General features: G+C 43.1%; 1 protein-coding gene across 2 annotated transcripts in view; it reads right to left on the bottom strand.

Moving 5' to 3' along the window:
- The window catches only part of GATA6 (GATA binding protein 6), a 147,105-nt gene that overhangs the window by 94,698 nt on the left and 31,616 nt on the right, over nt 1–20,791 (bottom strand). The window lies entirely within an intron of this gene.

Raw genomic sequence — 20,791 nt, 5'->3', positions numbered from 1 at the left:
ATGAGACAGACAGAAAGACTGTAAGAAGAGACAGTGGGAGCAAATCACGGAATACTCACAAAGACAAAAAAGGATGAGATTACGCTAGAAGTTACCATCACTTTCCATGTCAGAGAGACAGCCCACTAGACAAATACATAACACGGCGTTCAAACTCTGACGTAACAACTGAGCGCCTGAATCCCTTACCTTCTTCTGCCTCACCGTCCACTTCTATAAGTGGAAGCAGACCTATATCTACTTCACAAGTTGTTATAAGAATAAAGAGAAAATGTATATTAAAATGCTCGTTGAGCTATAGAACAATATGTAAATAGAAGTATAGGTACCCTTCCTATGCAAGTTATATAAACATAACAGCAAATTCATAACCACCAACACATTTCAAATACAAAAACAGATTCTGCATTAGAAAGAACCCTTTTGTAGAAGCAACCTACTCAGCTAAGTTGTTGTAAAACCTGAAGTGAAGGGCTCTTACCAGATAGGGTTTTGATTTCTCTCCTACTTGATGTAATTTTTGTTCAACTCATGAAAGACCTTAGCTAAAATTATCTAGGAAGGTTAAGTATATATCACTAATATCTTAGGATAAAGTCAAAAAGGATAACAGAGAATGGATGTCAACAGAAGACGGATGGTCCCCCTGGCTTGATCCAACAAGGGGTTTGTATACCTGAAAAATCCTCTCTCAAGTTCACCCTCCGTTCTGAAACTTCAAGTATTAAAATATAGAAACTGTCGAGTTCCGGTCCCACTGTTCAATGTCATTGAAGGATTATCCCAAAGCTATTTGCTTGTCATTCCCCTGAATTCAACTTGACGGGACTCAACATGCTCCATGGAGCTATATCTGAGTGGCCAGCACCCCATCCAAGCATCTTCTCGAGTGGCAATATCCCCCAGTAGCAGAAGCCCCAGACATCGCGTTTTCTGAAAACACAGATGACAGCTCAGAACTGCCCGCTTCCTGTGAAGCCTCTTCCCTTAGTGGTCCTCCCAGGAAGCCCCATTCATTTCTAGCACAGGTCCAAGCTCCCTCAACATTTCTGCACATCTTCCGATCACTGACACCTTATAACGACAACATTCCCTGTTGGCCAGGTGCCAGCAGGGCTCTCTGTTCTCCATGGTGCATGTAGAGGCAAGGCCCTTGCCTTGAGGGCTCGTGATGTAAGTGGGATGAGAAATAATATTGGGGGCTTCCCTGGTGGTGCAGTGGTTGAGAGTCTGCCTGCCGATGCAGGGGACACGGGTTCGTGCCCCGGTCCGGGAAGATCCCACGTGCCGTGGAGCAGCTAGGCCCGTGAGCCATGGCCACTGAGCCTGCGCTCCGCAACGGGAGATGCCACAACAGTGAGAGGCCCGCGTACCGCAAAAAAAAAAAAAAAAAGAAATAATATTGAGCTAAGACATCAGATCCAGAGACTGATACAATTCAAATGTATGTTGTTCCCCTCCCCTCTCCATCCCTCTGAGAACAGATCTTCAGAAAGGAGCCAGGAGCGAAAAGATGGATCAGTCAGACGAGACCCTTCCAGGGATGGGGAGACAGATGTTTTCGAGGAGTCCAAGAGGCAGATTTGGGTTGAGGAATGACAATGAGAGAGGGAGTAGGAGAGAATGCAGGCAGAAGCGTAAGTAGGAACCTAGGACAGATATTTTAAAGCGACTGAAAAAGCACTTCAAAGAGCAGCCTCTTGAGACGGTTTGAAAGCACTGAGCATCTCCCTCCAGTGTGGACAGAAACAGAAGAGTGGCGCCATCTGCCCAGCTGCCTTGTTTTCAGTTGTCACTGCCGGTATTTCCTTAAGACAGAAGACAAAGAATCTACACACCAAAATGTTGCTGACCAGCTCACTAACAGAAAATCTAGAAAGAATCAAAATGTTCATCAAAGGAATTGGCTAGTACATTCAAAGTGTCAACGTGATAAATATGGCGCAGACACGGAAAATTATCATGATGAAGGCAACGCATATGTATGATATCATATTAAGAGAGAAAAGTACAGTACTAAATGGTTACGTTACAGTGAGGTTGCCACAATACCAAATGCCCCGTGTGGACAAAGACTAAATGTTACAGTCACATTAGGATGGGAGTGTTATGAATTTTTTCATTTTTTTCAAACTTTCTTAGCATTCTTTTGACATCCATCTTTTCAGTTTTAAAAGTCTTGAATGCTATGGTGGTTTCATTAGTGGAGGCATCCTTCCACTGTTAATCCAAGTAGCTCAGAAGGGAAGAGAACAGGAGGAGTCGGTCTTCTATTTAAACACCCACCTATAACCTCCACTGCTTTAATTCGGTAGAGGGGTGCTAATTAGTAATTTCTCACATTTGCTAATGAATAAACCACCTCCGGGAAAACTGGTCCGAGGTGTGGAACACAGGTCACCGGGGGGCCCAGCTGAGTTACTGGCTTGGAATGGAAGCTGTAAATTCGAAGACGCTAAACAGCCACCTGGACCATTTGCCTCAAATCCTGATAATCGGGCTTCCCTGAGGGCCTCGTGGTTTCACCCAGTTTCCTCTCTGTTCAGGTGAGACCTTAGCTTGGCATGCCTGAGCCCCGCCTAAACATTTCACTCAGCCTTGTTTTCCCGGGTAGTTTGTTTCTTAAAACTTAGCTCCGTCGATAAAAATGAGGCTTATTTAAGCGCTTGGCAACAACAGCATCGCCAAATGAAAAAAAAGAAAAGTCCTTTTAAAGAATTGCTTTGTTATATTGTTTTCCACCCTGCTCCTAAATCTCTTTGAAAGTTCTATCTTTGGAAAAATCCCACAAACGCAAACACACACAGGGGTAATTTTCTCCCTCGATGGCTAACCAGTAAAGCGTCACCTATTTTGCTGACCTAGCTAGTATTTAAGCAGCATAAGTGGCACCCCAGGTCTTAGAAGACCAGAAACCTTGGGATGCCCGAGGAAGAGTCTTGGGAACCGTGGTTCATGTCGTCCACAGCACCCACGTCACCCACGTCGCCCACGTCGCCCACGTCGCCCACGTCACCCACGTCGCCCACCGGCATGCAGCTGGGGCTAGTCATTTCCCTCGCTGGATGCCTGCTTCTTCATTATCTGCAGGACAAGCACCAGCCACCCTGATGCTATCATTCACCCCTTCGTTTACCAGACACTGTCATGAGAATCAAATGAGATACAGAAATAAAACGTTTTTGAAAGCTTTATTCGTATGTTAGTAATATTATTAAATAAACCAAAAAACTGAGCAAAACTCATAAAAGGGCGTGTTTCAGGCATGTTAACTGCCCGAGGAATTGACGGTGAGGGCACAGCGTGGGAACTGGGCTGGAACGTCTATAAACTAAGGTCCGGGCTGCCTGGTGTTAGCAGAGCCCTTGAAAGAGCTACCACGGGTCACAACCATCCATTGAAGAACACAGAGGAAACGCAGCCCAGAACAGTGGAGAGAAGCCGAGGCCAGCGGCCGGCACTTGCGGGCGGGCAGGAGCCCACGGCCAGAGCCCCAGGCCTCATTACCGTCCGCATGGCCCCCTCCCACCAACTCCAAGCCCGGGCTGCTCACCACCAGCGGTGCGGGCCCTGAGTCACCCACATGTCAACACCCTGGGTTTCCCTTGGATCCTCTCCCACTGGTGTTGCCAGATGATGAGATCATGGCACTTGACAAAATCCTCTCTTTCAAAAGCACCTTTTATCCAAATGGATAAAAAAAGAATTCAACAGGCTTTATCTGACTGACTGCCCCATCTTTGGCAAAGCTCAGGGCTCACATATTCAATTGTAGTTGTTGTTTTTAACATATATCTTTAGAGCAGTTTTGGGCAAAATTGACTGGCAAGTACAGAAAGTTCCCACGTACCCCCGTCCCCATACATGCACAGCCCCCCACTGCAGACGTCTGCACCCGGGTGTCACATCGGTAACAACCCCTGAACCCCTCATCACCACAGCCCAAAGTTGACATTAGGTTCACTCCTGGTGTCGTGCATTCTGTGACCGATGCCGTTTTCAAGGAAGGAAGCCTGCAAAAGGGGATAGGAAATTCACAAACCAGTCAGTAAGCAAGGACTCCGCTCTCCACACCAGAACACCCGTCTGTCGTTCGTAGTGTGATGCTTTTCTTCTTCAACCATCAAGCCAGGAAACACTTGATGTTTATTAACATGTGGGACAAGTTTGTTTGTTTGTTTTTAAGTCATTTAAACCAGTGCTCCTCAAAGTTTCATGTGAATATGTATCCCCTGAGAATCTTATTAAATCCAGATTTTGCTTGAAGAGGTCTCGGGGGTGCACCAAGATGCTCCTACAAGCCCCTAGGTGACACCCATTCTGCCAGACCACACCTTGAGAAGCAAAACTCTGGCTTCAAGCTGTGTTTGCAGGGCGGGGAGCTTTCCAGCTAAGTGGGTTTGGGTTAAAATCATAGCTCAGCTCTGAAGGGAAAGGAAGAGAAGGGAACGGAAGGGAGAAAGGAAAAAGAAATTGTAATTTGGGGTGTTATCAACTTCATACTTTATTGAGGAAGAACTGTTTTCCACAGTTACTATTCACTATTATCATTATCCCGTAAAAGGAAAGGATATTTTAATGCCAAAAAAAAAATAGAATGGACATAATCCTAAAATAAAGGGCATTCTTAAAATTTTTAGGTTTATGAAAAACTCAATGGTATCTCCTTATTTTTCTCATTTTATTGCAAACCAGCAATCAGAAGTGATCACTGGTTCTTAATCTACTTTGAGTGACAAGTGCCTTTGAAAATCTGATGAATGAACCTTTCCCCAGAAAAATGCACATAACTATATTCATATAAAATTTCACATCACCTGCTCTTAGCTGACAATTTAGCCTCTACCTGACTCACTAATGACTTTATCTTCTGGTCATCACTAATGGCTCTGAGGTCCTCTGTAAGCTGTAGTAGACTCAGGACAAAGTCCCACACTCAGGCCCTGAGGCTCTCAGGACTAGCCTTCTGCACAGTGGCACACATTTTGATGAGAGGAATAACAAAGATGGAGCTTCTTATCCTTTTGCCTGGACCCTGCCCATCAATGATACTGCCAAACCCAAAAAGATCTCCCCAGAAAAGCCCCAAGCCCAGAAGTTCATCTGAGTCCAGGATCAAAAAGCTCCACCTGGTAGTGTAAGGTCTTTGGAATCTGGGAAGTAGACCAGGGAGAGGGAGGGTCACCCCGAAACAAGATCAAGGAACACAGATTTAGGTCCATCTGGGTCTCACATCCAGATCATTCTCAAAGTCCTATGGAAGAGGCAGCAAAAAGTAAGAGAGCTAAAAGTCGGTCCAGATTCAGCCCGGCAGGCAAGGGTGTAGGAATGGGGTAAGGGGCACCTAAAAATCCTAGAAACCATGTCTGGTGACACCTAGGAAATGAGGGATTGGCAGGTACACTCATAAAGTGATGTGTGTGGGTGATATCATCACTGCTTTTGAGTGATGAGCAATGGAAGATGCTTCTTGACCTTGAGTGGCAGGTAGACATCAGTGCTGCTCAGAATGGCCTCTCAGCCACCTGTCTGAAGATGACCTAACCTACCTGCACCATCCAAACACCCAGCTTGTAGTTCCCAAGGTCACCCATGCAGAACGGATGAAACCATTTACAACATCCCTCTGGAAAAGGCCAGACGAGGAAGAAGAGAATTCTTGGTTGCAAGCCTCAATTCTGCATATTAAAGAGAGGAAAATCGTATTTGCCACTTACCCTTCCATCCGTCTTCCTTGAAAGGCCTGAAAATGTCAAGTCCCTCATCTGTGCTGCCAAGGGGGGTATTGCTGCTTCCTCAAGTCTGTAAGGGTTCCTTGCTCCAACATCACAGAACGTAGGAAGGATTGGGTAGCTAAATGGATGTTATTCTTGGAAATAGGTCTCCCTCCCTATATGGATTATCAACCCACTTTTTGGCAGACAGAAATTGAGGGAAATCCTTAATAGTGGCAGGGGTCAGAGAGAGGTTAATGAATAGGTTTGGGGAAGTAGGCAATCTTTCAAGCCACTAAAACCAACTCTTACCTGGAGAATGTCAAAAGAGGTGATAATTTGACATATTTAAATGTAAATGTCTGGTGGATTCAGACATCTGGCTGTGGGTTAAGTTAGCCACAGGTAACTGAAAACTGCCTTTCTGCCCCACAAGGGGTTCAAAACTACTGGTAATGCTCTATTTCTTAAGCTGGGAGGTGGGTATCTGGGTATCTCATTATTTTTATAATTATTCTTTAAATTGATTATACGCAACATATATGCTCTTTTGATTGTATATTTCATTAAAATAAAAAATTTCATCTAAACAGTTTTCTCTGTTTCCATTGGCCTCTCTACCTGAAGTTAGCTGAATGCCAATTACTAGACCAGATTTGAGAGAGTATCGTTTCTGTGTCTTTAGGTCTCTCCCTCTGCACTTCTTTCCTTTGTTTGGCTTCCTGTTTCCTGACCCCGCTGGAATGTGAGCAGTGAACCTTCAAGAATTTGTGAACAGGACTTGGGCCAGTCCCAGCCTTTGTGTGTTCAGGACAGAGGCTGGGCCACCGGGACCCCTGACCTCCATGCCCAAAGGGAGAGACAGACCAGGTGAGCAGAACGGAGGACTCCCTCCTGGGGGCCCGCCTACCGTGGCCTCCACCCAGGGGAGAGTCAAGAAGCTGTCGGACAGGTGACAAACTACATGGGGGGTAACATGGGGCAAGGGCTCTACAGAAACACCCACTCAAGGCCTCTTTAGCGCTCTTTTTCTCTCTTTTCTCACCATATAAATGTCAGCCATCCACTGTAGGGAAAGATCCAGAGTCTGGTGAAGGAGGAGCTTGCCTTTCCACTTTGGAAAAGAAGAGAAAGAACCCAAAACCCTTAGCCCTTGGTTACAGTCAGCTCTGCTGGAAACGTCTTCATTTACTCCATGTAAACTTGGACTTGAGACTGGTGCTGGTTAGTAACCAACCTGAAGAAGATGTGAATCTAAGGGCACACGTGACACCAAGTCCCTACTGCAGTTATCTGTGGAGTGTCCATTACAATCACATTTAATGAGGTGACTTTTGTTTTGGGGTTTTTTGGGGTTTTTTTTTGTCCTGCCGCACGGCTTGTGGGATCTTAGTTCCCCAACCAGGGATCGAACCTAGGCCTCCTACAGTGGAAGCGCGGGGTCCTAACCACGAGACTGTCAGGGAAGTCCCCATTACAATTACATTTAGAATGCAGTGATGGGACCCCCAGCCACAATCAAAGGAAAGAATAACTGAGAACCTATCTTCTCTGAAGAGCAGAAAGGTTGAAAGAAAGTGATTAATCATAATTAACAATAATTTAGGGCTGGAATGAAACCAGGTGGAGAGAGAGAGTGAGCCCATCCTGGTCCAGCACAAATGATGCTGTAAAAAGCGTTGTAAGGGGGCTTCCCTGGTGGCACAGTGGTTGAGAGTCCGCCTGCCGATGCAGGGGACACGGGTTCGTGCCCTGGTCCGGGAAGATTCCACATGCCGCAGAGCGGCTGGGCCCGTGAGCCATGGCCGCTGAGCCTGCGCGTCCGGAGCCTGTGCTCCACAACGGGAGAGGCCACAACAGTGAGAGGCCCGTGTACCGCCAAAAAAAAAAAAAAAAAAAAGTTGTAAGCCCTTGTGCTCAGCCTGCCAGAGGGCAGTGTGGGCTGGCCTCAGTGCCCCAGCACCACAGCACTTTCCAGGCAAGTCGGGGCTTTTCTCCAGTACCCATAGAGTCCTGTTTTTAGTTAGTTAGTTAGTTAGAACACTATTTACCATTATTTCTTTCACTGATGGTATTCTAAGTCTTTTGATGTAAAGTTGTTTTTTTTTTTTTTGCCAGTGATTTGTTTTGTTTTCTTTTTAACTTTTAATTTTATATTGGAGTATAGCCGATTAACAATGTTGTGATAATTTCAGGTACACAGCAAAGGGACTCAGCCGTACATATACATGTATCCATTCTCCCCCATAAAGTTGTATTTTAAGTAATTTTTTTTCAATATATGAACCTTTCGAGGCCTTGGGGAGAGAGTGACAGGGATTAAAAGCCAGGATTAACTAACTCAAAGATGTTGACTCCAACCCTGGGATGGCAATCTCCACTCTGATGCCTCCCAAAATTGTTCTCAACTGAAGGTTCTATTTTTAATTACTTACATTGATAAGGTACTTGAGAAAGAAAACAGTATTTCTTGTAATGATTCATCACTTCTTCCTAGAATGGAAGAACGGCCAGTTCCTAGAAGACAGACCGTCTGTTGTAAAAGTAAAGCAACATGACTTAACCCTCCTTTTTCACATTTGACAAGCTCAGAAGGTGACCACATCCTGATGTGGGGTTCTTTTTTTTTTTTTTTTTTAAGAGAAGGCAGACATTGACATCTCTGAAAGTGAGCATCTTGCCTCAGACCACATGCCGCGGAGCAACATACTAGTGGCACTGCAGGGTTCCAGAACATCAGAAAAAATCCAAGGGAAGAGAAAGGAACGCACTTTTATTTCAAGTTTACTCTGTGCCAAGTGTTATGCTTGGCAGTTCACACACAGCATTTCATTTAATTTCATGACGACCCTGTCGTGACATCCCATTACTCCCATTTTATAGGTGAGTAAACTGAGGCTCAGGGAAGTTAAATTCTATGACCAAGTTCACACAGCTGCTAAGTGGAAAAGCTTAGGTTTAAGTCCAGTTCAGTCTTCTTCCAAAGCCTTGGTTCTTTCCAATATACTTTACATATTGCTAAACTTCAAGAAAATGAATGCAGAGGGTGTGTCTACCTATAATTACCCTGGAGTCTACCTATCCCTTACCCTGGAGCTTCCACTATGAACATGTCTTTTTAATGAGACATACTTTTAAAAATATTTTTAATCGAAAAAATACCTACGGGGACTTCTCTGGTGGCTCAGTGGTTAAGAATCCACCTGCCAATGCAGGGGACATGGGTTCGAGCCCTGGTCCGGGAAGATCCCACATGCCGCGGAGCAACTAAGCCCATGCACCACAACTACTGAGCCTGCTCTCTAGAGCCCGCGAGCCACAACTACTGAGCCCGCGTGCCTAGAGCCTGTGCTCAGCAACAAGAGAAGCCACCGCAATCAGAAGCCCGTGCATCGTGACGAAGAGTAGCCCCTACCCGCCACAACTAGGGAAAAGCCCGCATGCGGCAACGAAGACCCAACGCAGCCAAAAATAAATAAATAAATTTATTTTTTTTTAAAAAGACCCAATGCAGCCAAAAATAAATTAATTAATTTTTAAAAATACCTATGAAGTACTCACTAGATGAATGACATCATCACATTACAGTGATAAAAAAGGCATCACTCTTTTGGGCAATAAACACATGTGACATCAATTCTTAATGCTATTTGAAAACGGGGGCCATTTTCAAAAAAAGTGAAGCAATCACAAGCTGTAAATTCCTACCAAGTCTCTGCAAATCTTGTACCAAAAGAGGAGCAGAGAAATCCAGTGCTGAAAAGTGAGGAAGGAACTTAAAGTACATCAAGTCTAAATGTCACCCTTTGTAAGCAAGTAAGTTGAGGCCCAGAAGAGCCCAGTGACTTGACCCAGGTTACACCGCCAGACCACGCAAGAACTGAGCCCAGAAGTGAGGGGATGGCAATAGGCAGCTCCTACACTTCTGCACAGCACCCCTTCTACAAAACTCCCCCTTGGTAAGAACCTTGAGAGAGTCCCCAAGTAATACCCAACACAGAATACTGATCCTGAGTGAGTTCTAACAGATCCCTAAGGCCCTCTCCAAGCTGTGTCATCACAATGTCCACTTCATTTAAGCCCTTTAACCTTGGACTGAAGCCCAGTTGCTAAGGTTCGATGGCCAAGCTTGTAGAATGTGACGGTTAACTCTATGTGTCAAATTGGCTAGGCTATGGCACCCAGTTGTTTGGTCTAATGCCAGTCTCTGGATTGAGTACAGCAGATTATCCTCTATAATGTGGCTGGACATCATCCAATCAGTGGAAGTCCTAAGAGCAAAGACTGAGGTTTCACAAGGGAAAAAACTCCCCTCAAGAATGCAACATAGAGGCAGAAGACCTAAACAGACATTTCTCCAAAGACATATAGGTGGCCCACAGGCACATGAAAAGATGCTCAACATTGCTAATTATTAGAGAAATGCAAATCAAAACTACAATGAGGTATCACCTCACACCAGTCAGAATAGCCATCATTAAAAAGTCTGCAAATACTACTCAGCCATAAAAAGGAACGAAATTGGGCCATTTGTAGAGACGTGGATGGATCTAGAGCTTGTCATACAGAGTGAAGTAAGTCAGAAAGAGAAAAACAAATATCGTATATTAGCACATATATGTGGAACCTAGAAAAACAGTAGAGATGAGCCGGTTTGCAGGGTAGAAATAGAGACACAGATGTAGAGAACAAACATATGGACACTAAGGGGGGAAAGTGGCAGGGTGGTGGGTGGTGGTGTGATGAATTGGGAGATTGGGATTGACATGTATACACTGATGTGTATAAAATGGATAACTAATAAGAACCTGCTGTATAAAAAATAAATAAAATTAAATTTTAAAAAAGTCTACAAATAATATATGCTGGAGATGGTGTGGAAAAAAGGGAACCCTCTTACTTACTCTGTTGGTGGGAATGTAAACTGGTATAGCTACTATGGAAAACAGTATGAAGTTTCCTTAAAAAAAAAAAAAAAGTGTCACCATACAATCCAGCAATCCCACTCCTGGGCATATATCCAGAAGAGATAAAAGCTCTAACTTGAAAAGACCTAAGCACCCCCACGTTCACAGCAGCACTATTTACAATAGTCAAGACATGGAAGCAACCTAAGTGTCCATCGACAGATGAATGGATAAAGAAGATGTGGTAACATATATATACAAAGGAATATTACTCAGCCATAAAAAAGAGTGAAATAATGCCTTTGCAGCAACATGGATGGACCTAGAGATTATCATACTAAGTGAACTAAGTCAAAGACAAATATCACATGATATCACTTATATGTGGAACCTAAAAAAAATGATACAAATGAACTTATTTACAAAACAGAAACAGACTCACAGACATAGAAAACAAACTTATCCGGACTTCCCTGGTGGCACAGTGGTTAAGAATCCGCCCGCTAATTCAGGGAACACGGGTTTGAGCCCTGGTCTGCGAAGATCCCACATGCTGCGGAGCAACTAAGCCCGTGTGCCATAACTACTGAGCCTGCACTCTAGAGCCCATGAGCCACAACTACCGAGCCCATGTGCCACAACTACTGAAGTCCATGTACCTAGAGCCCATGCTCCGCAACAAGAGAAGCCACTGCAATGAGAAGCCTGCGCACCGCAACAAAGAGTAGCCTCCGCTCGCCACAACTAGAGAAAGCCTGTGCACAGCAACGAAGACCTAATGCAGCCAAAATAAATACATAAAATAAGTAAATTTATTTTTAAAAATTGTCTTAAAAAAAGAAAACAAACTTATCGTTACCAAGGGGGAAAGGAGAGGGGAGGGATTAGGAGTTTGGGATTAACAGATACACACTACTATATATAAAACAGATAAACAAGGACCTACTATATAGGACAGGGAATTGTATTCAGTATCTTTTTTTTTAATTGTCATTTATTTGCAGATAATATAATTGTCACCATAGAAAATACAAGACAACCTAAGGATCTTTTTTTTTTTTTTCTGGCTGCATGGCATGTGGGATCTTAGTTCCCCGACCAGGGATCAAACCCATGCCCCCTGCACTGGAAGCACAACATCTTAACCACTGGACCAACAGGGAAGTCCCTCAATATCTTGTAATAACCTATAGTGGAAAAGAATCTGAAAAAGTATATATATAGGTTATAAATATACATATATATATGTATGTTATATATATATATATATATATATATAACTGAATCACTTTGCTGTACACCTGAAACTAATACAATACTGTAAATCGACTATACTTTAATTAAAAAAAAGAATGCAACATAGTAATCTTGCCTGAGTTTCTAACAAGAATTCAGACTCAAGGCGCCGACATCAACTCAACCTTCAGACTCGGCAGCCCCCACAATAATCGAGTGAGCCAATTTCTTAAAATAAATATCTTTAAATAAGAAGAAAGGAAAGAGAGAAAGAAAGAAAGAGATAGATATCCACACACAGGGAAAGAGACGCATATATATATATATATATGTACATAAACTTACACATATGGTTCTCTTTCTCTGGAGAATCCTGACTAAAAGATGGAGAATGAATGAATGATGTTGTTCTAGGCTGCACACAGGAAGCAGAAAGCAATGAGTGTCTGTCTTGTGAAGGCACCACGCTAGCCCCATGCCTGGGGTTGCAAACGTTGCTCCTCCCCTCACAAAGCTGAAGTTGAGTGAGGCTTCAAGGCTGATGCCATCAGCCTTGCCATCAGGTGGTAACATTGCTCATCTTGAAGTAAGGAGACTGAAGCCTGGAGTGGTTAAGCAACAAGGTCAAGCCACAGAGCTGGTATGTAGAGCCAGGATCTTAACCCAGGTTTTCATGGCTCCAAAGTCCACAGTGTCCCCATTTCATCGAGTCCCTGATTTATCTATAACATCATGAAAGTCAACAGGGGAGGCTTCGGGAAGAACAGAGTGGGCCACAATGTCAAATGCTTGAAAGAGGTCAAGGAAGGAAGGCTGAACCGGGAGTAGCTCCTTCCACAGACCCGATCCAAGATATAACCAGCAACCAAAGGCTTCCTACCGTCAGTTCCGAAATAAAAGAGTCTCTCGCCCATTTGTAAATGAGGGGAGGCGCCTTTGAGAATTTCTCTTAGAAGGACCCAACTGGAAAGTCCATCATTGAATCTAGTGGTATCAAAGAGTCAGAAATATTCATTGTAGACTCAAGTCATTAACAAAATGTAAATGGAAGAATAGAATTTAAGAAAAAAAAGAAGTCCTGGTAAAAGTACAAAGAATAATAAATGTGTAAGAAAGAGTAAATAGGATAAGAGTTATAGAAATGTTAAATATCATGTAATCAAGCAGTGTGTTCCACAGGGACCAGTTGGTATTTGGCTTTATAAGTGATGGGAAATATACAGCAGGTGCTCCCAGCATGATTTTCCATGAAAAAGATGCCTTTTGTTCTCAAAATACAGGGTGCTCTGAATTAAGTAGAGTGAGTTTACAAAGTTCATTCAACTGGAATCATCTCTCTCTCCCAGCCAGCCCAGCTACTGGTCACTGCCCAGCTGATTGGAGCCAGAGATCTCCCCTCTGCCAGATTCAACACGAGGGGAGAATGAAGAATGCAGTCTCTTATTTACAAGCTGTGAGGCCTGCAAAAACTTTGCAGAGTCTATCTCTCCATTTGGTGATAACTGATCTCCAGGGGCTCAGAAAGGGAAGCTGTTTGGGTTAGCAAGTGTAGGTGTTTGTCCCGATTTCCTCCTCTCACAATGCTTTCACTTATTCCAGCAGATGCAGCCTGATGATTCACTGGAGACCAATGGTCATTTGTGCTGCTCCCTGGAGATAACTCAGAGCTGGTGTTTGGGGATGTACGCAATCTTTGAAAAACCAGACTGGCCCAAGTCTCAGTAGCTTGTTAATTCCTAAACTGATGAATGAAGCAATGCTCAGAGTAGTAAGAAGTTGCCAGCCTCTGCCAAAGGCCAAGCTTTTGCTCACAGTGGTTGGTTCTCAAGTTTCACTCAGTGATCTCTCAGCCTAGCCCAGAGCCAAGACCATTGAGCAAGGACTCTGGAAACACAGGTTCCATACTGATACACAGGACTTAACCTCTCGAGACTCAGTTTCCTCAGCAGGACCTCAGCAAGGTCCCTTCTATCTCTAAAGGTATATGAATCCATGATTTAAGTGAACAAGTGCACTTATATATTTCCTTAATCAGACAACACCAAGAGCAGGGGTTTCCCACCAACACCCAATACACCAGCCGTGCAAGTAGAAACTGCATGTTGCCCCAGAAAACGCAAGAGAATCAACTGAAAAAAAGATATCAAAATTCAGAATGATTCTAGGAAACAAGCTTAATATACTCACAACTTAATATACTAACTTAATAACTAACTTAATATACTAACGACAAATGAGAAGAGTTATACTAACATCAAAAAGTGTGAAACACCTAGGAATAAACTTCCCTGGAAACATGCACAAGACCTACATGAAAAAAAGTTTAAAATGTTCATGAGGGACACAGAAAAATATTTAAACAAGTGAAAACACACACTTCATCTTGGACAGGAAAACTTAACAAAATAAAGATATTAATTCTCCCTAAATTAATTTAAATTTTTTAATATTATCCCAATAAAAATACCAATGGGACATTTTTTAACTGAACAATGGTTCTAAATTTTGTATGGAAAAATAAATAAAAATAGTGATCAAACTCTTATTTTTAAAAAGATTAATAAGAAGGGGCTAGCTCTCTAAATATACTGCAAAGTATGATAGTCAAAGCAATTTGATATCGAAGCATGAATAAACAGATTATTGATACAGAATAGAAAAATCCAGAAATAAACCCAAATATATATAAAATTTTATGTTAAATATATATCCACATAAGAATTTATACAAGAATACATAGACATATGAGAATCTACATTTTTTTAATTCCCATTTTGAATTAGTGGGAGGTAAATAGATTATTCAGGAAATGACACTGGGACAATCAGGTTGCCATTTGGAAAAACATAAGGTTGAACATATGTATACTCTACATATTACAAACAACCAAAAACAAAAATTCCAGGTGAAAACAAAGTGTAAACCTTGAAAGCAAAACCACAGAAGTCCTAGAAGAAAACATGGGATTTTTAAAAATAATCTTAACAGTGGAGAAGGTTTTCCCAAATACTATGCAAAATTCCAAAATCATAAAAGAAAAGATTGATAAACTGAATTACCTTTAAAAAAAGAAAAGATCATCATGATTTTTTAAAAACATAAACAAAGTCAAATGAAAAACCAGGAATAAATATTTTTAAAGTATATTTCAGACAAAGGGCTAATTTCCTTCATGCAAAGAACTTCTCAAATCAATGAGATAAATAACCTGATAGAAAAAGGAAGTAAAAATATGAACAGAAATGGGCAAAGAGTTCACATAAAAGGAACTACACATGGCTCTTATCATAAGAAAAGATGTTCAATCTCAGTCACAATAAGATAAATGCAAAACAAATCTCAGAGATACAGAATTGACAAAAACCAGAATGTTGGATAACAGGCTCATTTGACTAAGGAAAAAAAGGGCACTCAAAATTGCCTGTGAGAGTGCAAATAGGAAAATCCTCTAAGAGCAATTTGGCAATTTCTATCAAAATTTAAAAAGTAGAGATACCCCTTGACTCAATAATGCCACTTCTAGAAACTCATCTTATAGGTATATTTGTATATGAGTGAAATGACACAGATGTGGGATAATAATTGCAGCATTGCTTGAATAGCAAAAGATTGGAAACAAATGTTCTTCAGTAGGGCACTGATTAAATAATGAACTACCCAGATATACTAAGTGAAAAAAGAAAACTGCAAAGCAATGTGTACAGTACACTACCACATGTGTTTAAAAAATATTGAATATTACTTACATATGTTTGTATATGCATGGATAGTCAATGCATATAATCAATACAAAATCTAAGAAGTTTTATCTGGGACAGGAACTGAGTAGCTAGGAAACAGGCATGAGAAGGGCAATTGTTTGTCACTGTACTCTCATTTATAACTTTTAAATTTTGTACTATTCAAGAAATTTCAATTACCTCAAAGGCCCACAAACTGCAGATTCTTCAGCCTTACACAGGACCTGCAGAATCAAATTCTCTGGGGAAGGAGTCAGGGGCTGCAATTCTAACAAGCACCGTGTGTGATTCTCATGCAGAGAAGTTTGAGAAGCCCCAACAGAGAGCATCACTGGTAATGCAACTTATCAAAATAATAATAGCAACAGTGATGTAAGCAGTAATGAACACGTATTTAAAAAGATAAAGCCTAAGATACCACTGCCAAAATCTTGCACAAGTTTTCCTGAAAAAAAAATGCTCTGGCACAACCTAGCATAGAAAGAGTTTACACCACGAAGAAGTATTCCTTGTTCTCTCTGGTGTTTGGCTTTAACCACTGTTAATCATTTCACTAGCTTTTTATCCTTTGCAAAATGCTTTACCCTAATCTTTTGAAATAGGTAAGAGCATAACAAGCCTTGAAGTTACAGGAAGAAGAGATAAGTGAAATGTTCAAAAACAGCACACCTCCAAATTCACTACTTTCCAGCTAACAACTATGAACCCACCTTCCGTGTTCTAAAGTAACTTACGTCTAGAAGAAACGTATACATTTACTAGGTTTCTTCAATCTAGGCATGGCTGTGCTACAAATCACAATTGTGTATTTCTGAGATGCTAGGGGAGAGAGAAAGGGCATAGCCCCAAGTCTCAGACAGTTCTGTCTCCCCCTCTGTGTTCTTCAATTTATTCCCCTGTAAATCAAGGTGAAAAAACAATATGGTGGGGCTTCCCTGGTGGCGCAGCGGTTGAGAGTCCGCCTGCCGATGCAGGGGACACGGGTTCATGAGCCGGCCCGGGAAGATCCCACATGCTGCAGAGCGGCTGGGCCCGTGAGCCATGGCCGCTGAGCCTGCGCGTCCGGAGCCTGTGCTCCGCAACGGGAGAGGCCACAGCAGTGAGAGGCCCGCGTACTGCAAAAAAAAGAAAAAAAAATATGGTAGAGTGATTAAGAGCATGTGCTCTGCAGCTAGAATGCCTGGGCTCAACTCCCAGCTCTGCCACTGTGTAACCTTGAGCAAGTTATTTAATTTCTCTGTGCCTCCGCAGACACATCTGTAAAATGGGGATGGTACCACCTCACTCACTTGGTATGGGGATTAGATAAATCAATACATGTGCAGCACTTTGTATAGAAACTGGCACATAGTAAGTGCTAGATAAATATTTGCTATTATTATTTCAGACCAGTCTTGGCGTACTAAAGGAAAAGAATTCACAAAAATAATGGTAAACCCAGGGAAGGGGTGGAGAGACAGGGAGGAAAACTCTGTAATGGCTAAAGAGAAGACACAGAAGGCAAACAACAATGAAAAGTTGGTTGTTTCCAAGAAATAAAAAACCAACTACAAGATATTGAAGCAATGGGCCAAGCAAAGCAAAGCTGTTTTTTCCTAGTTCTGTGGACTGCCCGGCAGCCAGACGTTTCCATTTTCCTGTCTGGGTCTGTATCGCTGTATAAGTTTTATGTCAGGAGCCCCAAACCAAGCAGGTTTGGTGTTGGGGGTGGCAGCACCTCTTACCAAGCCCCTGTGCTCATAAATATGACCAGGACTGTCACCCTCACTGTCCCCTAAGGCAACAGAAGGGCTTTGCCTCCACAGAAAAACCCGAGGTGGTGAAGGGACCGGAAGAGCTCAAAGGGAATCCCAAACCCACCAGCTTCCCTGGTCATGCATGGACTCAGGGAGCCCAGACCAGACCACAGACCCACCATCACTTCATTGCATACAATCTGCACATGGGACTGTGGGCAGCACATGCAGATGGAAGGGACCTCTGAGACCACACTGCCTGATTTCTCCATTTGATGGTTGCTGTGGAGACTGAGGTGCCGAAAGAGGAAATGACCTGCCCCTAGATGATTATCTTACCACGGGGACCACTGATAACTGAAATAGAAGCCCTTTTACTAATTATGCATTATTTCATCTTTAATTGCCATATTTTAGCCATTCTTAAAATGTCCATTCTTTAAAAACAAGAAAAAGCCCACTACGTAAAATAAGTATCTCGTGAAAATAGTGACTTCAACTGTGGAAACATCTCTTCCGTGTAACAGCGGCTGAGCAGGAAAAATGGTGAAGTAGCAGCTGTCCCCCTAGTTCTCCAGGGCAGATTTGGGAGACGCTACACAGTGCTTGGAAGGGTTGCCCACTCTGACCTGAAGCTCAGAGCTGCACCTCCATCATCCTAGCTTTCATTTCGAAGCTGTTTGGAACTACCAACCATAATTTATTTATCCAAAGTTCCTATGAACTTACTTGGGCTCTTAGCCTAATATCTTACAGTTGAACCAACCGAAAACACCACGATTCCTTTCCTCTGCAGGTCCTCACAGCCATCACTTTGTCCCTGACACACCCCTCCCCAGAGGCCACCGCAGAGAGATCTGCTCAGAACCAGCCCCAGCTAGGGAGTCCGCCACAGAGAATCCATCCTGGGGTCTCAACTGGCCAGAGCTGCAGGTACCAAATTTTGGCCCATGGACTGTGTTTTGAAAGATCTGGCCTAGCAAATTTATTTTTTATTTATTTATTTTTAAACATCTTTATTGGAGTATAATTGCTTTACAATGGTGTTTTAGCTTCTGCTTTATAACAAAGTGAATCAGTTATACATATACATATGTTCCCATATCTCTTCCCTCTTGCATCTCCCTCCCTCCCACCTTCCCTATCCCACCCCTCTAGGTGGTCACAAAGCACCCAGCTCACCTCCCTGTGCTATGCGGCTGCTTCCCACTAGCTATCTATTTTACATTTGGTAGTGTATATATGTCCATGCCTCTCTCTCACTTTGTCACAGCTTACCCTTCCAGCTCCACATATCCTCAAGTCCATGCTCTGGTAGGCCTGTGTCTTTATTCCCATCTTACCCCTAGGTCCTTCATGACTTTTTTTTTTTCTCTTAGATTCCACATGTATGTGTTAGCATATGGTATTTGTTTTTCTCTTTCTGACTTACTTCACTCTGTATGAGACTCTAGGTCCATCCACCTCACTACAAATAACTCAATTTTGTTTCTTTTTAGCAAATTTATTAATATTTGTTTCTCCTTTTAAATAATCAAACATATCTGATGGCCCATCAGAGCTTCCAAACAACAGAAGGTAACTAGTTTTGTCACCAAACTGACCTGCTATTACAACCCAGAAACAAAACGCATTTTAATTAGCCTGAGCTGCCTTATTCTGAATAAATGTTTGATTCCCTGCTCTGCCCTCCCACCCTCTCTCCACACCTTCTCAGAGTCACGGGGATCCGAAGATCCCGAGGACAATGCCAGTATATATACTGAAGCCACCACACTGCCTCGAATTGAAAGCAGCCTGGAATCTGGCAGAGCCAAAGACTTGCTGTATTGCCCTCCCAGCAGCAAAATTTATCTACAACCTGAAATTACATCAAATTTCCAAGGACTGGGGAAAACATTTCCCATGAGCAAGAAGTTAATTTATTTGCAGGGGAAAATGAATGGTTCCTCTGCTTTCCTGACCCTCCCATAGGCACCGGGAAACAACACGAAGTGACCCTGAGGAGAGACCCCAGACAGAGCCCTCACTTATGTAGGATGACCTAAAATCAGCCAGGGCTGACAGAGGACATAAATTCTGCAGTGCACAGTAATGGGTCTGAGGAGTCTTTAAGCCAAGATCCAGACTGGACCTCTATTTAAATGTACTCCCTAGGGCTTCCCTGGTGGTGCAGTGGTTGAGAGTCCGCCTGCCGATGCAGGGGACACGGGTTCCTGCCCCAGTCCGGGAAGATCCCACATGCCACAGAGCGGCTAGGCCCGTGAGCCATGGCCACTGAGCCTGCGCGTCCGGAGCCTGTGCTCTGCAACGGGAGAGGCCACAACAGTGAGAGGCCCGCGTACTGCAAAAAAAAAAAAAAAAAAAGTACTCCCTAGTGAGAAATAACTTGTTTTTTTGTATGTTACACTTTGGGGGAGGAGTGCTGAAATTGTGTATTTGGAAAGAATTATCAAACTTATGCCTTATACAATTACAGGTAAACAAGTTATTGAAAAGGCCCAGGTTAGTGGAGTTCATTGTGTTAGGACAGGCCACAAGAAGCCCTCTCCCCCACTTTCTGCCCCTTGTAACTTATTTCACAAATTCCTTCCACTTTGTGTTCAAAAAAAAAAAAGAAGAGGCACTTTAGAACCTAATGGCATCTTAGGATTAGAAGAAGCACTGTTTGCGACCATCCCCAGAAAAAAAAAAAAAAGATCCTTTGGAAGACCCAATAAGAAAAATTCATTTTCCAATCAAAACATTTTAAGTCTAACATCTCCCAACCCACCAGAAAGCACTCAAAGTAATGAGAACCTTAAGAAGAGGACCGTAAGAAGAGGAAGGGGGGAAAAAATGAGTCAGTTGGGGTAATTTCCTTCTGCTGTTGACCATCCCTGTTCTGTAAAACGATCTGCCAAACTCAGACTAATATCTCCGAAGCAACCATCTCTGCCATCACCTGGGCTGGTGGGGATCCCTCATTTCATTCTCCCCAGCTTTGTTCAAAAGTGCGGGTAAGCCAAGGGACATCAGACTCTCACAGGCCATAAACTTCAGATCCTCCACATGGAGTAAGACATCCAAACACCCATGTGCTAAGAGCGCACGCCACCCTCCTTCAAAGTCAAGTTAACACTTAGTGCTGGCTATGTGCCAGGCACCATGCTAGGCACTTCACATGGATCATCTCATTTAATCTCATGAGTTATATGCCTTATTTTACAGATGAGGAAAATGAGAGCTGGGTAACTTGCCCAAGGTCACAGAGAGCACGGACTTGAAACCTCGTGGTCTGACTCCAGACCCTGTTCTGTTAACCACTGTCCCAGCCCACCATAGGGTGTCAGGGTACAAGCGAGCTTCCCCAGACACACACGCACACACACACATCCCAGGCCTGAGTCTGGCTTCCAGCACCACCCCACCACAAAGGAAGACTTCCCTTCTCCTGATTCAGACTGGACGCCATAGAC

Source organism: Mesoplodon bidens (assembly GCF_964165515.1).
Source record: "Mesoplodon bidens genome assembly, chromosome: 13".
In the NCBI taxonomy this organism is placed as follows: domain Eukaryota; kingdom Metazoa; phylum Chordata; class Mammalia; order Artiodactyla; family Ziphiidae; genus Mesoplodon; species Mesoplodon bidens.
This window is presented reverse-complemented; position numbering and strand designations above follow the sequence as displayed.